This window comes from Petaurus breviceps, unplaced genomic scaffold (assembly GCF_028583685.1).
Source record: "Petaurus breviceps papuanus isolate PSGF00001 unplaced genomic scaffold, PetGlider_PUasm1.0 90822, whole genome shotgun sequence".
NCBI classification, from domain to species: domain Eukaryota; kingdom Metazoa; phylum Chordata; class Mammalia; order Diprotodontia; family Petauridae; genus Petaurus; species Petaurus breviceps.
The window spans coordinates 17,807,588-17,828,823 of NW_027187351.1; the positions used below are offsets into that span (position 1 = coordinate 17,807,588).

Consider the following 21,236-nt stretch of genomic DNA (forward strand, 5'->3'; position numbering starts at 1 on the left):
ATGATTAATATAACCAAGACTCCATTTTTTCCTATAAAGCTTTTATTCATCATTGTAAACAGCTAATCCAATGAAAACTCATTTGTTATTTTTGCACAAAAAAACCCTGTGATTTTTATAATACATATAAGACCATTTTATCTTTGATCTCACTGGGGTATAGGTCTCAGTTATATTGCAGGGTACATTGTTAAATAACTTTTGAGGCATAATTCCTAACTGATTTTCAGAATGGTTGTATCAAATCAAATCACCATTAAAAATACATCAATATACCTATTTCCCATTCATAAAATAGGTGGTTTTCTTATATTCAGAGTAAGAAATGTAATTTTGGATGAGGTCTATGTGGAAATGTGTGTTGTCAGTTAACTTTTTTTTCCCAGCTGACAATTTGTCATGATTGCAACCATATAAAAATATGTTATGAAAAACACAGTCATAGTGTTGCCCCTGGGCCCCTCACTGACCCACAGGAGGGTGCTGGGGCTTGGGGTTGGAGGACAGAGGATGGGGGAAAGGGTGATAGGGGGCCCTCAAACCATCAAGTTAGCCCCCTTAGCCCTTAGGGTGATGGCTTTCTGGCCTGGGATGGGCTGGCCAAGGCAGGAGGCATGGAGCGGTTGGCCAGACTGGGACAATGGATTGTCTCACAGGGCCAGCTCAGTGCATCCGGTAGTTGGTGGAACAGGAGAGCTCACATAATTGGTTTTTGAAGCCCAGGTCGATGGTGAAGTTGAGGTATCGTTTGTGCACGTTTGCAGCATGCCAGTGGTGCCAAAGATCTTCTTGCCTGTCTTCACTATGAGGTAAATCTCCATGTAGAGGACAGTTTGATACCAATTCATGTAAATGGACTTGGGACTTATGGAGAAGCCTGTACGCTTATGACAGCGGGTGAACTCAATGTTGAAGTAGGTGACCAGGGAGTGGACGAAGTAATTCCTCTACGCTTGCAAACAGAAGAGGGAAGTGAAGTTCTGGTCATCCATGCACTGTGTAGATGTCCACCTCCTTGATGAAGCAGGCATTAATCACCAGCAGCTTGGAGTCAACCATGTCAAAAAGAGCTTCCTTGATGGCCACGTCCTTGATATAGGATATGTCAAAATTTTTGTTCTCCCACCAGTCAATCTTGTAGTCCTTAATGGCAGTCCTTAATGGTGGTCATGTACAGTGTTGCTTGGTCAGGGAAGATGAACCCATAAGGGGCCAGTCACTTGTCTCAGGAGTGTAGGACAGTGCTGAGCATGGATTCAGAGAAGAGCAATTCATCCACTTGCTGATGATCATATCCACCTACCTTGTCCACAAGCAGCTCCACATCCTCCACCTTCCCTTTGATGATGGTCATCACATGATCAAGTTTTTGGCCTTGACAGTCTTGACATCTTGATGGATGTAGTCAGAGATGCTGGAGCAATTGATCCCCATGACCTCCTGGATCCCTACCTTGGCCGCAAATCTGCAGGGGAAGCCAGTGCCTGAGCCAATTTCTGGCACCACCTTGTCCTTGAACAAGTGCTGGTTATGGAACATAGAATTGTGGTAAGTCAGTGTCAGCAGCTCATCTTTGATCATCTCCTTGTGGATGCCAAAGTGGGTGTAGGAATCCAAGTAATAAGTCTTGGACTACATGTCCTCAACACAATGCTGTTTGCTGTCTCGGCTGCCACTGCCACCCCCCCCCCCACTTGAAACACATTATTATCATTTTATTTAACAATGATTACATGAGGTGGAAATCTTTCTCTTTCCTTACTCCCTACCTCTAGATTTCCCTTATTTCCTTTCTTCTTTTGTAACAGGAGGGTAGAGGTAGGAGGGAGAAAAGATAAATGCTTGGTATTTTTTAAAAGTCATTTAAGGTTCTGTTTTCCATCGTTATGTGTCAAAAATTGATCAATGAATATAAAGTAAAGTAAGTTTGCATAGTTGACATAGACCTATTACGCATAGAAAGATAATTTATTCATCAATAGTTCATCAATTTTGATGCATCTAATTATAATAATTAAGTAACATTCTTTTTTGAAGTCATCTTTTGAATTATCTCACTTTCTAAAAAGTTTTCTTTTTTCCCTGGTTGTTAAGTCTTAGTTTTTGTGAAGTATCTTAGTCTTCCCTAGTTACATATAAAAAAAATTACATTCGTTTTAAAATATTTGAATTCCAAATTCGCCCCCTTACTGCTTCTCCACCTAACCCCTTACCCTTTACCTGGGGCCCACACTGAGAAAGCAAACAATTAGAAATATGTTGTACATGAGAAGTCATGCAAGATATGCCCATAATAATCATGGTGTGAAAGAAAAAAGACCAAATGGGGTTGGGGGGATCTCAAGAAAAATATAGTACAAAATAATAAGCTTCAATCTGTATTCAGACACCATCAGTTGTTTCTCTGGGGATGGATAACATTTTTGAACATAAGTCCTTGGGAGTTGTCTTGGATCATTGTATTGTTATGAATAGCAAAGTCATTCACAGCTAGCAGATCATCTTACAATATTGCTATTACTATTGCTATTACATTGTACATGGTACATTTCACTTTGCATCAGCCCATGTAAATCATTCAAGGTTTTTCTGAGAACATCAACCTCATCATTTCTTATAGCACAAAAGTATTCCATCATAATCACATGCCAGAATTTCTTCAGAAATTTCCCAATTGATGTACATCCCCTCAATTTCCAATTCTTTATCCCAAGAAAAGAGATGATATAAATATTTTTGTACATATTGGTCCTTTTTCATTTTTTAAAAATCTCTTTTGGGGGATACAAACTTAGTACTGGTTGATTGGTTGTTGCCCTTCATTCTCTCCAAGAGGAGCAAAATGACATCATGATTCTAGAGTCAATTTTTAGTGTGTCCAACTGTGGCTGATCAGACCAATATGGGTTCAGAATGCTCTACCACAGGTAGGGCACAAATAATCTACGTGAAAATGTGTGGTGAATTCTCTAAATTTGTAGATCCTGCATTTCCTTTGAGTTGTTTCCATTCTGCTTTGCTCATACAGCACAGCACCTTCTCTGATGTGGGCATGCCATGATGAGTGGCCCTGTGACAGTGTCTCCCATGTCACACAATCAGTTCCAAAATTCTTTTTTTTCTATTTGTCAAATCTTTATTGGGTAAGTGGGGAATGTTGACTGGGTCCAGCTTATTCCTTCTTGGCAGTAGCTTTCCTTATGGCAACTAGGATATTGCTGAGTTCCTCTTTCTTCCTCTTGGCACAGATATGAGATCCCACCCTTTTTTGATAAACTTCAGGGCTCACTTATCCTTGGAGACCTTTAACAATTCCATTGCTCACCTCTCATAAGGGGCAAATCCACACACCTCCCAGATCATATCTCTCACAAACTTTGTATATTTGGTCAAGCACCCATGGACGCAGCAGTGGTGCAAATTTTAAACATTTTTGATAACTTTGTGGCCCTTGTTGAGGCCCACAGCCATGGGATACTGAATGGCCATGGCTGCAGTGCTACTGTAGACCCTGTGACTTCTACATAAAATAGTCTTTTTCTCAAGTGTATATTTTGTATTGAATGTGACCAGCTCAGTTGAAGTATTGCTAAGCCAAAGGGTATGCATGATTTTATACTTTTTTGGGAATAATTTCAAGGTGTTCTACAGAAGGAGAATGGTCTACAGAAGTGAATCAGTTCACATAGTGATTAATGTCTTTTCTCCCAACCCCTACAATATTTGTCATTTTCCTTTTTCTGTCCATGAGCAAATCTAATAGGAATGTGACAGTACCCCAGAACTGGTTTAATTTGCATTTTTACTCTCAATAGCAAGTTAAAGTATTTTTTTATCTTATGACTATAGAGATTTTTGATTACTTTATGTGAAAACTGTTCATATGTTTTGATCATTTATCAAATAGGGAATGGCTCTTATTTTTTTAAAAATACATTTGACTCACTTTTATATATGTTTGAGAAATGAAGCCTTTATCAGAGAAACTTGTTTCATTTTTTTTCACAGTTATTATTGCTAACTGTATTTCCTTCCATCCTTTAATCCATTTGTTTATTCTATTCTCTATCTCTTTTTACCGTGTCCCTTCTCAAAAGTGTTTTGTTTCTGACTACACACTCCCAAATCTATTCTCTGACACCCCCCTCTTATCTTATTCCCTTCCTCTCCTACTTTCCTCTAAGGTAAAACAGATTTCTCTAGACAATTGAGTCTGTACATTATTTCCTCTCTGAGACACTTTTGATGATTGTAAGGTTCATTTACTCTCCCTCACCTCCTCCTTCTTCCCCTCCATTATAAAAGTTTTTTCTTGCCTCTTTTATGTGAGATAATTTACCCCACTCTACTTAGTCTTTTCCCTTTCTCCCAGTACATTCCTCACTCGCCTCTTAATTTTATTTTTAGATATAATATTCAACTAACCCTGTGGTCTCCTAACTGCCTTAAGAATGCCTTATATACTCTTTATTGTCCTAAGAATGGTAAAGTTCTTATGAGTTACAAGTATCATCTTCGCATGTAGGAATGTAAATAGTTTCGTTTTATTAAGTCCCTTATGATTTCCCTTTCTTACCTACTTTTTTATGCTTCTCTTGAGTCTTTTATTTGAGAGACAACTTTTCTATTCATCTCTGGTATTTTTGACAAGAATGTTTTAAAGTCCTATGTTTCATTAAATCTTCATTTTTTTACTCTACCCCTGAAGTATTATATTCACTTTTGCTGGGTAGGTGATTTTTTGTTTTAATCTTAGCTTCTTTTCCTTCTGGAATATCATATTCCAAGCCCCCTAATCCTTTAAAGTAAAAGTGGCTAAATCTTTTCTTATTTTGACTGTAGATCCATCATACTTGAATTGTTTGTTTCTGGGGCTGCTTGCAATATTTTCCCTTTGAACCTGGTAATTTTGAAATTTGGCTATAAAATTTTTGTAAGTTTTCATTTTGGAATAGCTTTCAGGAGGTAATCGGTGGATTCTTTCAATTTATATTTTGCTCTCTGATTCCAGAATATCAGGCAGTATGCCTTGATAATTTCTTGAAAGAAGATGTCTAGGGTAATTTTTTGATCATGGCTTTCAGGTAGTCCAATAATTTTCAAATTCTCTCTCCTGGATCTATCTTCTAGGTCAGTTGCTTATTCCAATGAGATATTTCACATTGTCTTCTTTTTTTGTTGTTGTTCCTTTGGTTTTGTTTTATTGTTCCTTGATTTCTTATAAAGTTATTAGCTTTCATTTCCTCAATTCTATTTTTTAAGGAATGATTTTCTTCTGTGAGGTTTGTATCTCCTTTTCCATTTGGCCAATTTAACTTTTTAAGGTGTTGTTTTGTTGTTCAGTACATTGTGTGCCTTCCCCCCACCACTATTTTTCCAATTGTGCTTTTTAAAGCATTCTTCTCCTCATTGGCTATTTGTACCTCTTTTATAATTTGGTCTGGTCTATTTTTTAAGGTGCAAATTTCTTCAGTAATTTTTGCTTCTCCTTTACCAAATTATTGACTTATTTTTCAACATTTAGTTGCATTTCTTTCTCTTTCTTCCCAATTTTCTCTACCTTTATTACTTGATTTTTTAAATTTAATCTTTTATCATTTATTTATATTAGTTTTCAAGATTCTTTTCCACAAGATTTGAGTTCCAATTTTTTCCCCATCTCTCCCCTACCCCCACCCCAAGATGGCAAGAATACTGAATACCTCTAATACCAAGAGGATAGAGTGATTGGGGTTGGACTGTGCTCCTCTCTCATATTGGTATAACAGAAACTTCCTATCAATCTTCTAAGTTGTCTTTGACTGGTAATCTTATTTTTTGGGGGGTTCCGCAGACCAAGCATTTCTTTAGAGTTATTATTTAAATGTGTATTTGTATGAGAGAGGTCAGGGGAGTCCCTGACTTTACTCTATCCTCTTGGTTTCACCTCTCTTCTAAAAAGTCATTTTCAAATATATTTAAATCTCCAGGACTTAGGAACCCTTTTCCTGAACAAATGTTCCATCTGTTCCTTCTCTCAGAGGAATTTAAAATTAAATCTAACTAGGAGAGATGATTTGTGACCACAGGTAATTAAGCGATAGATTTCTTTCAAATCTCTAAGACAACAAATGCTTAGATGAAAATTTAAATACCTATAAAATAACTTAATTTATAAATATGATCATCTTAGTGTGGTCAGCAAAATATTTATAGTTTTGGCTATATATTTTCACCTCCATTAACGTATTTGATATTGTGGGAAAATTTTTTTTGCATTGATTACAGAGACAAAAATAATTGAAAAGTAAAAACAAGGAAATCAAAACTACAAAAAAAAAACCTAGCCAAGAAAAGATAAATTTAACCTCCTTTGTGCCAAGAAATTTGGTTTTATTTTATGCTTTAAGTTTGTGTGTGTGTGTGTGTGTGTGTGTGTGTGTGTGTGTGTGTGTGTTTCCTTGGGGAGGCAAACTGTAGTCATGATAGATATAATAAAGTTGGGTTTTGATTTGTGAAGCAACTAGCATATAACAGAATCCAGTAGCAATATTTTTCATGATACCTAAACTTAATTTTCATTAACCACACTGGGCACAGGATTTTACAATGCAACTGACTAATTTTACAGTTAATAAAATGGAGCCCAGAAAAAGTTAAATGTTTTCATAAAGTAACACAAAGCCAGTTTATAATCAAGTCCATTTGGGTGTTCAAATCCAGTGTTTTTATTATTATGCTCTACCAAATTCCAAATCATTAGGAACTTCAAAAATAGGTTGCTCCCAATGATGCATAAAAGTTAATTCCTCTTCAAAATATTAAGATATATAATCAGGGATTAGATGGTTAAAGTTAAGGTGAATAGATAAGAATTACCAAGCTAAAATATACTCGTTATTCTTCTTTTAATATTTGAAATCCAGGAGTCTTTAGCACCATATTATCCATGTTTTATGTAAAACAGTTTAAACATACATGACCAGTATTTGTAGATGTAAAATGATAGAATAAAAGAAAAAAGAAGCCAAATGTTTGATTAAACTAACATCATTATTCATATTTGTGTTAAGATGCTTTTGATCCAATAGCTCAAAAGTATTGGGGAGATATATCCTTGATCAAAAACTCAACTAGAGATGTAAAAAGCAATCTTTTTATTTTCCTGATAGGGAAATCCTTAATAATATGGAGAATACATATGGATATTCATATAGCAGGAAAGCAACCTAATTAATTCAAAGGGGGACTTTGATATAACTCAGGATAAAAAGAGATTTCTTTTAAAACATTTTTTCTTACACTGAGCAAAATTAAAAGATATTGCATAGAGAACATATGTAATCATTTTTTTTTGCCTGTATAACTGATCTTTTTTTTTCAGGTGCTGAGCCATTTTGAAAAAAAATCATAGGAAAGTTCTTAATTCAATACTTATTGATCCACCTCTCCACTGCTCTTCACACAGATAAGATTATTCATATGTTGGTTTTTTTCATTCCACTTTATTTCCCTTCTTATGTATATACATATTCTCAATTGTATTTGTAGGGATATATCTCTGGGTCATATTTTCCCAGCAGTTTTTAATCTTGAAAAGGTCAAGACTGGTATTTTCTGCATTTTAGTATCTCTTGCTACAACAAGATTAGTGCTGAAAATAAAATCATCATGCATATTTTCAATTAGTTGGTTAACTGTATTTGCTTAATAGAAAAAGCTTGCTATAATATTTCAGTATCATAAAGTGATGGATATTTGTACTTCACTGTATCTTTTTTCCTTACATGAGTTGTATTTATTGATTTTTGTTCATTTCTTCACCTAGAATATAATTCACAGCACTTAATATTTATTTCAATTTTTTCTCTGCAAAAAACAATATTTTCAGGTTTGTTTTTCAGCCTTCTGCTTATCCTTCCCACTTTGTCCCCTTTATTCCCAACTTCATATCAACATCACACTTAAATTTTTAAAAGGGAATGGTGGTGATTATTTTTCTCTCTATGCAATCACTACTTTGATTTTTTATGATTTGAAAGACATCTTCTCTCTCGGATTTAACAGTTAAGCATTTGGTATTGGCAACCACTTGAAAAAGAAAAAAATTCTGGCCTTCAAATCTATGATAGTGCATTTCCAGTGGGAATTATTTGTTCTCTTTGTAGTAAGAGTTTATTTGGGAATTATATAAATATTTTAAAATAAGTTATCTCAGTGCAAAAGTCATTGAAATAATGAAATTTGAATGGTCAATATATAATATCAATAAAGATAAAAATAATGGTTCATTTAATCTTAAACAAAAATTATGAAAAAGAACATGAGAAGACTTTATAGTGTCATATATGGAAAGCATCAGAAATAAATAGAAACTTGATACATGCTTCATGGTGACACTTGAGGTATGTCTTTTGCACCATGGTGACACCTGAGGTATGTCTTTCCTATTTTTACATCTTTTTTATGTCTTTTATCCTCCTTTTAAAATAATTTAATCATAACTGTAATTCTTTTGCACACACATTAATTCATCAATATTTATTAAAAACATACAGTATGCCAGGCATTTTTAGACAGATATGTTGGAATTTGTAAAGGAGAGTAGTAGGGAAAACTGTCCTATATCATTGTGACAGCAAAAGAAATAATATCAGTTTGTAAATACTGCCTCACAAAAAGAAACATATGTAGTATGTAGAAACATATTAGAAAAAGGGAGACAAATAAAAATATTTATATTGTTTTTCTTTTTTGTTTGTTCATTGATACTATAGCTATGGAAAGTTACTCCATTAATTCATTCATATAACAAGCATTTTTTTTGGTGCCAAACATGTTCCAAGCTCTGTGTTCAATACTTGGAATACAGAGTAAAAAAAAAACAAAACAACACAGAACCTATTCTCAAGGACCTTCCCTTTTATTGAAAAACAAAAACAAACAAAAAAAAATAACTTGCATTGTCATTTTACAAATCCATATTCTGTAACTGATGGCCCTGAACCTGAGGCAGAATAAAACCTTGTTATCACTTATTTAAACAGACAGAATATATCAGAGATAGATTTTTTTCTGATTCCAAGGAAGGTCTGCTATTCATTATATATGCTATGCTATCTCTCACATACACTGATAAATGACTATACAACTAATAATAAAAATAACAACATTTTAATAGTTTACTGAAAAGATAGCTAAAAAGATACATGAACTCTATTTTAAAATTAGTTTGGATAAATACATACATTGCAAAAACAATATTGCTAATAATGTAAAGAGATGCTAGAGTTACAACCCAAGCAAAGAATTGTCAGAAGCTGCCTCCTCCCCTCATCCATCACCCCTAGAATTCTCATATAAGGTGACTGGAAGACAGCTCAGTGGAGATAAAAAGGCATAAATGCTGTGTCTCTCAGTATAGTATCACAATTATAAAAAGGCAGAATTTGGAATAATGTACCTATCTGTCACAGAGATACAGGGATTGAATACTTTATAGTTTACCTTCTTAGTTCTCCTTGAAGTGCTAATAACCTGTTAATGGATTTCAAGAATGTGTTGCTGATTAATGAAATGGTATTAACCTGGAAAAGGTCTCCAGTGTCGTGATTCAAGTATCTGTTCTTGGTTTTATTTTACTTAACATTTGACTAATGAATTTATTCGAGATGTAGCAAACATATTATCAAATTTGCAGATAATATAAGTCTAGGTCTGATGGAGAATACAAGTTTGTATGCCGGAACTGATATTACAAAAGAGAGATAAGGATGGTAAGCTAAAATCCACAAAATTTAACTTTTTAAAGTCTTGCATTCAACCTCAAATAATCAATTGTATAAGTGCAGGATTAAAGGACACCACCTTGAGTTCTTCCATTAAAACCTTAGAGATTTTTATTTACTACAACTGCAATATGAGCAAATAGTGTTTACCAGATAATTTTTTTAAGTATTACAATCTTAGGTTAAATAAATGAAAACATAGCATCCAAATAAAAAGAGATGAGTCCCCCTATAATCTGCTTTGGACAATCACCTATCCAGCATTATGTTGGGTTTGGAGTACAATAATATATGATCACTGAATAAGAGATGAAAGTTATCTCAAACATCATTGAGCACAATCACCTTACAGTACACATGAGGGAACACATGAGAGAATGTTGAATTGACTTATTTGAAGTCAAAGATGTAGTAAATTAGAGTCAGGTTTTGAATCTAAGCCCTTGAACTCCATTTTTTAACTGCACCACACTGCCTCTTAAAAAATATAATAAATGATACCAATTTATATAGTGATTTAAGGTTGTGAAATACTATACAAATATTATCTCATTTGGTCTTCACACCCCTGGGAGTTAGGTGCTATTATTATCCCTATTTTAAGGATAAGGATCCTGAGGCAGAATAAAGTTAAGTGACTTGTTTAGAGTCACACAGCCAAAAAGTATCTGAATCTTAATTTGAACTATTTGTTCTATATACACTGACAAATTAGGGTTTGTCTACAGGAATATAATATGGAAAGTGTGAGTCCTGGAAACCATACATTATGAAGAATGGTTCTTATATTTTTGTTTGTTTCAGGAAAGAGAACGTTTAAGGTGGATAAACACAAGAAAGAAAACTTGATAGCTGTCTTCAAATTGAAAAATAAATAATGTTTGTTGTTACTCTAACAGTAGAATAAATAATGGTGGGTAGAATTTACAAAAAAGACATATTTTGGGGTAATAAAAACAAAACAAATACTAATTTTCAAATCTATATGTCAGAAGAAAAAAATATCTTGAAATATTTATTACTTCCCCACCATGTACAAACCTCTGTGTTGGGTGATGGTAATAGATGAAAAATTGTAATAGCCTATTCTCTGAAGGAGTTTACAGTCTAAAAGATGAAAAATTATAGGCAGGGGCTTAATGATCTTTTAAAATGATACAAAGGAGATTTTCAATGATATTCATCATCCTTTGCACTTCTAAGAATCTGTAATTCTGTGAAGCCCTCCCTTTAAAAATTGGAGGACAGGGGTGGCTAGGTGACACAGTGAATAGAGGACAGGCCCTGGAGTCAAGAGTACCTGATTTCAAATCCAGCCTCAGACACAACACACACACACACACACACACACAAACTAGCTGTGTGACCTTGGGCAATTCACTTAAGCCCAATTGCCCACCAAAAAGCAAAAAAAAAAAAATTGGAACACAAAACAAAACCCAGCCTACAGATGTATACCAGTTGTTCATAATCTATCAGTTCACTAAATTTTCATTAATCTTTTTCCTGAATATTAAGAATGTCATTATAATGAAAAGGTACAAAAATGTTCTTTTAATTTCCATTTTATAAGTTTTACTTAATTTCATTTGTCTTTTAATTGTTATTTCTTTTATTTATGTAGCCTGATTTAAAATATTTTTAAAGTTCATCAGGGATGAAAAAACAATTATGCAATATTAAGATCTTAAACAGCAAAATAAAACCAGGGACTATTTATCTGAATTTATTGAAGCACTTGTAATGGACTGAGTCATCTAGTGTTATACTAACTTAGAATAAAATCCATAAGTTTAAATCTTGATTGGCTTAAATAATTCCACAGTGTTCCTTCATCTAATTGATACAAATTCATTTATGAAATTTATTTTAGTTGTTTTTAGTCAATGAGGATTACAGGAAGGATTTATTAATCAAAAATCATTTAGTGGATATATTGGCTACTGTGCATTACTAATGTTTACTGTAGCTTCAAAGAGATGAAATCTTTTTATCTCAAACATCTTTAAAATTAGTGTATCAGGTAGATATTTAAATAGAACATATGGTCTTATTTATAGATAAAATAGGGTTAATTCACTGAATTTGTCACTTAAGTGTTTTGGTGCTGTACATACATTGCTGCCAGGTTATTTTTTTTCTTGGTTTCTATTAAAAAAATATTCTCCTAACAATCTAAATAGGTCAGAAATTTGACTTCATCTATACTAGAGCTGTGGTATCTAATACCTGTCTTCTGCACCCACTTTCTAAACATAGCCTATAAAATTATAAGGGAAAATATCAGTTACATTTGTTTAAAATATCCAATTAATTGATTATTAAGAATTCTCTCTGATACATTTACATACACGCAAACACACTCATACATACTCTCATGCATGCAATAACTTATCAAGAAAAGTTCTCTAAATAGTAATAAAGCATCCAGTGTGAACCTGAACTTAAAAAAAAAACATTATAGAAGACATAATGTCATTACAATCCTCTTAGTTGAAAATGACTTTTATGTAACTTAGATAACATTATTAACTTACATATTCACACAACTGCATTTATTTTTCACCCAAACCATTCCAGTCTTCTAACTAAATAGACACATCACTCTGTCCTCTGAATATTCTAAGCATTATTTATAGGAAAAGCATCATACATTATATTATTTTGAGTGTGTCTTGTGTTTATTCCAGGAGTTGCTCAAAGCACAAGGTTGATTTCCTATACATCTTTGTATCCTCAGGCACATCTAAAATAATGGTTTGTCCATAGTGATTATACAGTAAAAAAAGCAATAGGAAGAAAGAAAAAAAAAGAAGGAAGGGAAGAAAAAAAGGATAGAGGGAAAAAGAGAAATACAAAGGAGGATATGCATGACCTCTCAGCTGCTTTATTTTCAGTAATGAGTTGAGTGCTTCATTAGAGTTAGTGGTGAAGGAGATCATCTGTGAAGAAATGGCTCTACTAGATAGCTACCATGGAAGATTATCTATAGAGCAATTTCATAATCAAATGGCTAACACTTTTAAGAGTCATGCATAGAACAGTCTCCATCATTTGAAAACTAATGAATGTCTACCATATATGTAAAGAAGCAGAGTTGGGGGGTAGGGAGAGAGGATGAGTGTAGGAGGACTGTGAATTATCAGGATAATTTTTCATAAGTCCCTTGTCTAAGTGATATTTAATTATGTCTATTAAATACGTTGCTGGCATGATGACCAGAGATGGAATTTTGCCATCTTATTGAAATAGTGAAAAACCAATAGCAGGCTATTTGCATGTGGTCATTCTATTTGATTCTCCTGATGAGTGGAATATAATTCTTAAAGGTAATTTTTCCCAGGTTAAAAAGAGACAAGACACCTGGCTTGAATTAATAGATACTGAAGAATTAAGTAGGTCACATTAGTTAAAATGGAATGTTATGGCAAAATATAGGTGAGTAGTTAGGGCCTATTTGACAAAGGGAAATTATCAATAAAAATAAGCTACCTATTCATGACATAATTAGCAAAAAACACAGTACAGAGCCCAGAAATACTGCATATGAATGATTATATGGCTACAAACACACCGCCAGATTTTACATCCCCTTAAAATTACAAAAGACAAATGTACTTTTGTGGAGAAAAAAATAAAGCCATTTCCCTGTCAGGCCATATTCTATCAGTACTTTCTTTAAGATTTTCCTATTACTTGAACTTTATCTATTGAAGCCTAAAGAAGATCTCTTTCATGACATGCAATCGAGCAACTCTAATCAGAATCAGAGGAAATGGAGAGAGAGGGAAAAAAGTTGCATCCAAATTAATTTCTTCCCTGATTAACATATGTCACACACCCCCACCCCATCCAAATGTTTCAAACATCAGAATGCATAATAGGTTGATCAAATAAACCTTGAAATAAGTATCTCAAATGGATCACAGGAACCTTCTTCCCTAAAATGGTAGTTTAGAAATCAAGTGGATATTGGCAAAAATTATTGACAAAGATAGATTCAAACAATTTCTTACCAAAAATAATTTGTTGCTACTTTTTAGGGTGACATTTTCCATAATGGAAAAGACCCTGGCTTTGTAGCTAAAGAATGCCTCTTTGAATCATGTATATACCACTTAAAGCTATAACGTACCTTGGGTAAGTTACTTTCCTCCTTTGTGACCCAGTTTCCTCATAAAAGGTGAAAAAAATGAGCTAGATGAATTCAAAATCACATTCACTTTTAGATCTATTATTTTATTATTCCTAGAGTCAAGTAGGTGGCATAATGAATAAGATGATGTGCCTGAAGTCAGGAAGAGCTGAGTTCAAATCCAAATGCAGACACCAACTATACAACTTTATACAAGTTAATTAAACTCTTTCTGCCTTAGTTTTCTCAATAGCAAAATTAGGATGATAATAATACCTGCTTCCCATAACTGCTGTGAGTATCAAATTAGACAATATTTATAAAGTTCTTAGTACAGTTCCAGAAATATAGTAGGTGCTTAATAAATATTCATTTCCTTCTTTGCTTTTTCATGCCTACAGTGATTGCCAAATGCATTCCAACTAATTATTTAAAGAATGGTCCACCAATTGTTTCAAGAACATACTATTAGAAGAAATGAATTTTATAAAGAAGTTAAAACTAATGTAGAAAGTGTTTCTACAACAATTTTCTGTTGAAATTTACATAGCATATAATTTGTGCATGGTATGACAGGGTCACCCTTACTCAAGAGGTAAAAGCAGGTGACATTTGTTTGTGATGTTCCATTTTCTCTGCCCTATACCCTAATGCAAAGTAGTAATTATTATTGAAAATAAATAAATATATAATATATGCATTCCTATATGTGTAATATAATATTCAAAGTACATGTGTACATTTTTAAGCATTGTTTTTCAGGATCAGCTAGATAGTTCATTAAATAGAGCATGGGACCTGGGATCAGGAAGACCTGAGTTCAAATTCAGCCTTATATACTTGCTAGTTGTGTGACCCTTGGCAAGTCACTTAATTGTACCTCACCTTCCTCATTTATAAAATGAACTAATGTCTTTGCCAGGAAAAGCCCAAATCGGGTCAGGAAGAGTTGACACAATGGAAACAACAAAACTTGTTTTCAATTATCCCATGAAAGGTTTCTAAAAAAACTATGTGGTCACTTCCTCTGGTTTCAAATGTGAAATTTAGTGGTGGTGAAAAAAAGAGAATCAGAGTAGAGAAAAAAAAGTATAAAAACGTTAGGGATTGGGAAAAGGTGACAATAGAATAAAGAATTTGTAATTTCTTACCAATAAAGTCATTGTGCCTTCTTTAGGAACTCACCATATGCCATTTCCCAAGCATGTAATTCTTGTAATATAGGACTGAATCTCCTTAACTGAATCCTTTCAGAGGGTCCTTACGTGCAAAATCTTATGTATCACTCTGCAAGGTTGGGGTATACAAGATAACTCTTTATCCTTGCCATTACCCCAAAGCATGCACTAAACAGTTCATAAATTATCATCCTAGAAAAAGGCAAAAGCTAATGAACATCATAATTTCTTTAGAAATATACATCTTTTTTTAAGAGACATAATTTTATTTCCCAGATTTCCTTTCCATGCTTTAGGAATTTAGGGGGAGTCACATTCTCTTTGCTAATGCAACTTCCATGAAAATTTGTATAAGCTATGATAGCAATATCTTTATATTATTCTATTTCTATCCATAGAGGATAATGTGACAGAGTGGTATAAGTAATAAAGTAAAATCTAGCCATGCTACTTCAGACTTAAAAAGAAATTATGAAATATACATACTATATGAAAATGTTTACATTGAATCAAGCAGTATTTAAATGTTTCAAAATAACAAGTTTATCCCAGGATACAAAAGATATGATTCTAAATAATTTCTATAAAGTATTTGTGTTTGTTTCAACATATATTTCTATTCAAGAATTTTGCTTAATGGTTAAAGTAATGTGTTGACTCTATAGTCCCTAGTCGTCCGGCAAAGCAAAATTTACACCTTCAATCTTATTGAACTTCAGTGTAACTCAATTTGCTAAAGTTTACCTTCACATGCTTTGGCTAATACATAAAGGAGACACAGACTATAATAATCTTTTGGAAACAGAAATGTTCCAAGGGAAATATATATATATCTGAGCCTCTATGCCTCAACATGAAGCTGAACAACAGAATATCTCTTTCTAGTGTCACTAAGAATTCTTAGAATACTCATGGGTGAGGCCATGACTTGCCCTAAGGAAGATATTGTGATTTTCATTAAGAAATCGAATTTAAGGTTCAAACATTTACAAAAGAAAAAACATTTTTATAGAATAAAATTATTGAATGATAACAATTGTAGTCTAGTCATGATAATACCTATATTTTAGTTTCTTCCCTTGCAAAATGAAAGGTACAATTCCTTTAAGCCACAGAAAAAGAAAAGATTTTCTTCTGGGCATTCTAACAAAGAATTACTTCAGCCATATCTACTGTTACTCTATCAGAATGTAAGTTTTATACAATAGCAGCTATTGCAGGACTATGGAAATTACTACCAACCTCCAAACAATCATCATTATCATCATCTTCAACAACAGCATTATTATTGAGTCAAGTAAACAAAGATTTATTAAACATTTGCCATCTACCGTGTTTTCCCGATAATAAGACACTGTCTTATTATTTTTTTTTTTAAAGAAAAACACCAGATGACTTATTTTCAGGGGAGGGCTTATTTTAATGAACATTGACAGCAACTTTAATAAACAGGTAAATGTGAACAAAAAAATGTACCTTTATTCAATAATGATCATGTCATCTTCTTCAACAACATTGTCATAAATGTCCATACTCTGAATTCCGTCCTGGATGTCTTGCGCCTCCATTTCCTTCAGAAGAAGTGGACCCAATCTGTCATGTCCAGCAATATAGCTCTCTTTAAATGAATATGTCTTGTCCAGGTAACCTGCTCGTAGTGCCTTGGCGACACAGCTGTCAGTAATTTTATCCCATGACTTCTTCACCCAAGTCACGACTTCTTGCAGTCAGGGCTTACAAAGTTTCCACACTGATTTCTTTCCATTCTATTTTCAATGTAGTCATTGACTTCCATGTGCAAATGGTCCTTGAATGGCTTCTTTATTGCAAAATCAAGGGTCTGGAGATAGGCAGTCATTCCTGCAGGATTCATTACTTGATCTATTCTTCTCTCTGCAAGGGAGTTCTTCATTTCTTTAGCGCGGTGAGTGCTGGCTGAATCCCAAACTATCAGACCTCTTTGGTTACCTCGCATAACAAGTGGCAGCATTAAATCAACCCACTTTCTTATAAAGGCTTGTGTACACCAGGCTTTTTCAGTTTCAAGAATGTAAATGCCAGATACACGTTCAATCTTATCTTTCTTGCCCTTACTGATGATTAGAGGTGTGGCTTTCTTTCCATCCAAACTAATTGCCAAAACACAGGTGACCCATGCACTTTCATAGCCAGTGGTGGGAATGTAGATTGATGTTGCACCCCTGTGATGAATTGTTGTTTGAGATCCTTGTCCCATAAACACTGCAGTTTCATCCATAGCAATCATATTGCAGGTTTGGTACTTGGAAATGTCGATCCTATCAATAAAGGACTTGAATGCAAGTGCACGTTTAATAACTTCAGCATCTTCCAGCTTAAACAGTGTTGTTGATCTTCTTAGGGACAGTTCATACCATTGAAGAAAACTGTCCAACCAGTGTTGTGATGCTTTGAATCCTTCTGAGACCATTTCAAACTCTGGTGCCATTGAAAGGGCAAATGCTTGCATATTAGTCCTGCGCACAACCAAGGCCTTTGCTCTCCTGTCAGCAATCCATTCACCAATGAGGATCTCCAAGTCAGGATATAAGGGCTGCTGACCTGATCCAGACCTGTGCTTTTTCCCTTTTCCCTCATCCACCTGTTGATTGAGGTTATTATAATCTGCTCTCCATTTTCTGACCATTCAAAGATCTAAAAGTTTTTCTTTACAGAAAACTGCAAGATTCTTGCCATGTGACTCCTCTACAATTGCTTTCTTATGCTCAACAGTATAGCTCTTCCATTTTGTACTCATGTCTGGGGGTCAAAACAGACAGAATAATAAAATTATGACCATCAGTCCTTCTTTTCACTCCATCATGCCCCCTGAGTTCTTCTTTTTTCCTCCATCATGCCCTTTTTATCCTCCATCATGCCCCCTCACTCCCGCTTACATACCGGGTTTTTATGTTGTCCTGCCTCAGCTCTCCTCCGTGGCACTGCTCTCAATGGCACCAGCAAGCAAATCACTGGGGAAGAACAGGATGACGCGCTCACTGCTGCAGCTCTGATTGGATGCAACTCGGAGCATGGCGTGGGTTTCACGGGGTGCGGGGGGTGGGGGGACGGTGCATACAGAGGGTACCGTAATGTAGCATGTAGCGCAGGGGATCACTTTCACTACAGTAGCAATCTCAATAGGGCTTATTTTCGGGGGAAGGCTTATTTTAGAGGAATCTTACACAGTAAGGGGAGGGCTTATTTTCGGGATAGGTCTTATTATCGGGGAAACACGGTAGCAGGCATTGTGCTAAGTGCTAGGGAAACAAATAAAAGCCAAAAAATAGTCTTTACCTTCAAAGAGCTTACATCATATTTAGGAAAGATAACACATAAAATGAAGCTGGAGGTAGAGATAGTGGAGACAATTGAAAACATCTAGTCAGGAATTAATGGCATAGTGAATAAAGCTCTATGTCTAAATTCAAGAAGACCCAAATTTAAAGTTGGCTTCAGAAATTTAAATAGCTGGGTGGTCCTGGGAAAGTCACTTATCTTCTATTTGTCTCAGTTTTTGCAAAATGTATAATGTAATCATGTGTTATGTATCACTCTGCCTGGTTGGAGTCTACAAGATACCCCTGGATCCTTTGCATTTATCCCAAAGTATACACTAAACATTCCCTTTCATAAAAAATTTCCCTGTAGATAACAAAAGTACCCAAATCCCAGGGTTGCTATAAGCATTAAATGAGATTAATATAGTGTAAAGTGCTTTGTATAGTGCTTGACACATAGTAAGCACTATTTAAACATTAATTGTTTTTTATTATTATTATCATCATCATTATTGAATACATGCCTGACTTGGTCAATTTCCTTAAAATGGAGGTTTGGGGGGTAACAATCAATCAGAGAAATGGCTTTAGGGAGAGAGTGAACTTCTAGGGGTATTAGGCTAATGTAAAATGTTAGAGAAAAATTGGAGGATTATGAGGAGAGCCTTATTTTGGTCTTTTTCAGAAGACATGAGGAAGTACAAAAGCACCCTGGAGGAGACTCTAAATATATATGCTACCTAGTTCTCTGGACAAGTCATAATATCTGTCTCCTTTTCTTCATTTGCAAAGTGGGACTGATAACATTATCTCAAAGAGTTGTTTAGAGGATCATATGAGATACTATACACAAAGCACTTTGCAATTCTATAAGCACTATGTGAATCTTAATTATCATATTTTAAGATTATACAGCTAAATCTATAGTAACTTCTTCAAAAAATGAGTACATTATACTATAGATTGAATATGGATGTCTTTCTCTTCCTTTCCAAAAGTCTAGTCACCTATTATCCGGCAAATAAATATCAGAGAGATAGAGTTGCAAATTGGAGAATTCTGTGTAACTCAGGTAAAACGGAGAGTTTCATGAAGCTGCAGAAGTACTCATAAGACTAAGCAGGCCTTATTTTCAGTTTTATATAGAGTGTATTACACAGAAACAGAAACACAGAGTAGTAGCCAATATCCTACTAAATGGATTCACGTCAAATATTTAGGACTAAAAGAGACCTCAGAGGTAAACTATTACAATTTTCCTCATTTTATAGAAGAGGAAACTGAGGTATAGGAAGTTTATATGGTTTGCTTAAGGTCATACACATAGCCAGAGAAGGGTTTGAACCCAGGGCTTCTGATGCTAAACTCATGGTCTTTCTATTGCTTCTACTCTCACTCTGACACTCACCACTCTTTTAATGTCTTAAAGACTACATTTATCAGAAATTCTTTGGAAAGTAGATTTTAAAACAAGAAAAAACCATATGATACCTTCCATGGCCTGAAAGTCTACAAGAAATATTGAATCAAATATAGGAAGGATCTTAAGAATGAAGTCCCAGTGACATGAATTCAAATTATTTCAATGGTTAATGAAAGAGAGAATGTGTAAAAAGGAGAAGAGGAAAGAGAATAAGCATTTATATTGTACCTATTATGTGCCAGACACCACATGATGTGATTTTAACAAATATTATCTCATTTGCTCTAAATAAAAAAACAATGTGGTTACACAGAGAAATCAATAAAGTGAAAACGATAATTAAAATAGCACAATGTAAAGATCACTGTGCTTATTTTCATTATTTTAGCTAAAGTTACATGTATACACACATGTGTATATACACACATACATACGTACAAACATACACACACACTCATGAACTAATCAAATTGGCTTTACATATCCTTTACCTAACTTTTGCATTTGTGCTTGGAATATATTTCTGCCTTAACTTGGCCTCTTGAAATTACTGACTTTATTCAAGTTCCAGTTTAGGTTAATGAACTTGAGAGTTGGAAGGGATATCAATGGCCAATGAAGCCAATTTCTTCATTTTGCAGTAGAGGAAACTGAGTCACAGAGAGGTTTAGTGACTAGCTGGTGGAATTTGAACTAAGGTATTCTTGAATCCATCTAAGGTAGAGTTTCTTAACTTTTTTTGTGTGTCATGAACCACTTTGGCAGCCAGACAAAGCCTATGAATCCCTTCTCAGAATCATGTTTTTAAGTGTCTAAAATAAAATACACAATTACAAAGGAAGCAGAGGTTACTGGTAATAATGATGTATGTTCTTCACCACCTAATTTCACAGACCCCCTGAAATCTTTCCCCAGGCGCAGACTAAGAACCCCTGATTTACGGACTGGTGGAGAAAAAAAATAAGGCTTTTGACATTGTTGAGTATGACATGGGGTAAAGAATACCAGACTGGACATCCCAAGATTCATTTTAGGTTCTGGCTTTACCTTTTATAAGCCATATACCCTTGGGGATTCTGTCTGGGTCACAGCTTCCTTCATCTTTAAAATGAGAACCTATGAGCTCTGACATACTATGTTCCTTACATACATATGCTAGCTACTTGAGATAGATGTCTATTGTCAGAATCAGATCAACTTGTATATGTGAAAGCATTTTGAAAACTGTATAACAAGTAATCTCCAATTTGTCTAGAAGATAATCTTCCTTTGGCTGAAGGATGAATCTATTTTGCTCCAGGCCAGTTAGTGATTGATTTATCAAGAACATGTATTTCAAATTGGTATTATAATTCCACTAGGCAGAACAAATAATAGTCCATATGATACTGACTTTTAAGGCTCCTACTCCTGCAAATATCTCTCCCCCCCTCC

The 21,236-nt window shown here is 34.4% G+C and overlaps 1 pseudogene; it reads right to left on the reverse strand.

Annotated features, from left to right (window-relative positions):
• Positions 1-663: 663 nt before the first annotated feature.
• LOC138148091 (protein arginine N-methyltransferase 1-like) lies at positions 664-20,934 on the reverse strand (annotated as a pseudogene).
• Positions 20,935-21,236: the final 302 nt, after the last annotated feature.